This window comes from Lathyrus oleraceus, chromosome 7 (assembly GCF_024323335.1).
Source record: "Lathyrus oleraceus cultivar Zhongwan6 chromosome 7, CAAS_Psat_ZW6_1.0, whole genome shotgun sequence".
Classification (NCBI taxonomy): Eukaryota; Viridiplantae; Streptophyta; class Magnoliopsida; order Fabales; family Fabaceae; genus Lathyrus; species Lathyrus oleraceus.
In genome coordinates this window covers 214,232,658-214,234,300 of record NC_066585.1, presented here as the reverse complement: position 1 = coordinate 214,234,300, position 1,643 = coordinate 214,232,658, and positions in this window count along the sequence as shown.

The following is a 1,643-nucleotide window of genomic DNA, read 5'->3' as shown; positions in this document are numbered from 1 at the left end:
TGTAGTCGAGAATGACCCAAAAAACGAGATGACTTGTTGTTTTAGTAGGCCTCCACTGAGACAGTATTATCTTATTCCATGTTGTTGTTTATCTTTTCATATGACCAAGTTTCAAGAAAAGGGAAAGGCAATATGATTTGATGGAAGCAAGAAGACTTTCCTTTTTATTATGTTTTTCGGCTGTGTATTCTTAGTACTCTTATGTTTTGGACATGTTGTATATGTAAGAACATTTGACATAACTTATGTGAATTCATGTACTTATGTCAGTTGTATGCTACTTTGATGGATTAATACCACCTTTATTAATATCCCAATTATAATATTCTAAATCTTATGTGGTTGGGGTATTACAGTCGGTATCAAAGCAGGTCGATTCTAGACCCAACCATGTAACATTAGTAGTCAATCATTTCCCTTATTGTGTGTGTTCTATTTACATGATTTATGATGTCATGATACTAGATATTGAATCTGATCAACTTGATATCTATGTATGTGATTGGAGAAAAGTATGGTTGAACCATCATGGGGACGTGGAAGACCGAGAGTAGATCGCAGATGGAACACATTGTCGATCAAGGTGTGGGAAGAGATGAGGATTGTTGGGCTTATGTGATACGTCAATAGTAGCATCAATTGCAAATGCAACGATCATAACATCATCCTCCACATTAAGGGACAGGGAATCCAAACTTCTAGGACTTCTATTAGAGAGATCCGCCATAATATGGAGGAACTCTTAATCCCTTGATGGTGAAATATTGGCTAACGAGAATGAAACAAATATTTAAGGTGACCCTGTACAGTGATGAAGAGAAGGTGACTTTTTCCATCCATATGTTGAGGGGACCAAGAACCAAATTGTGAGTTAACGCCACAACTTTCATGGCAGCCTGAAGCATCCAGAAAGACTGGGAACACTTCATGGAAATCTATTTGGACAATTTTTTTCCAAATAGTTTACGAGCCCACAAAAAGTTAAAGTTCCAGAAACTTAGGCAAGGAAAGCAGGTTCAAGGAACTAGACCCATTCAACCATCCCAATGAAACGCTAACTAAAGGCCTCAATTAGGAGAGTGTAATTGTAATATCCCATATTCCCTTAAATGCTCAATTAGTTGTCAGTTGAGATCAATTGAGTTCCTGTGTACTCTATCTTTTGTTAGTTGTAACAATTGGAGCTCCTATGTGCTCTAAATGTTGTAAATTGGGACCAATAGAGTAACCAGTGAATTCTTAAGATATTAATTATTAATAAAAGAGACAGACCAATATTAATAAGTACAAGAGAGGACATTTTTGGTAACATTAATAATTGGTCAATTGGTACTGGAAGATGAAATATCAATTGAGATATTTTATGTTACTACCTAATATTATAATATATATAAAGTATATGTTATATATTTGTGTGGTTGTAAGAGAAAGAGAAAGAAAAGGATAAGAAGAAGTAGGTAAGAGAGAAAGAGAGATATCAGAAAGGAAAAAGAAAAGAAAGAAAGAGGAAAAGAGAAAGAGGAAGAAGAGAAGAAGAGGGAGAAAGGAAGAAGAAAAGAAGAAAAAAAAGAAGGAAGCCATGGAACCACCATTATCATGTCATCTTCATCATCATCATCATCACCACTTTCTACTCACCATCT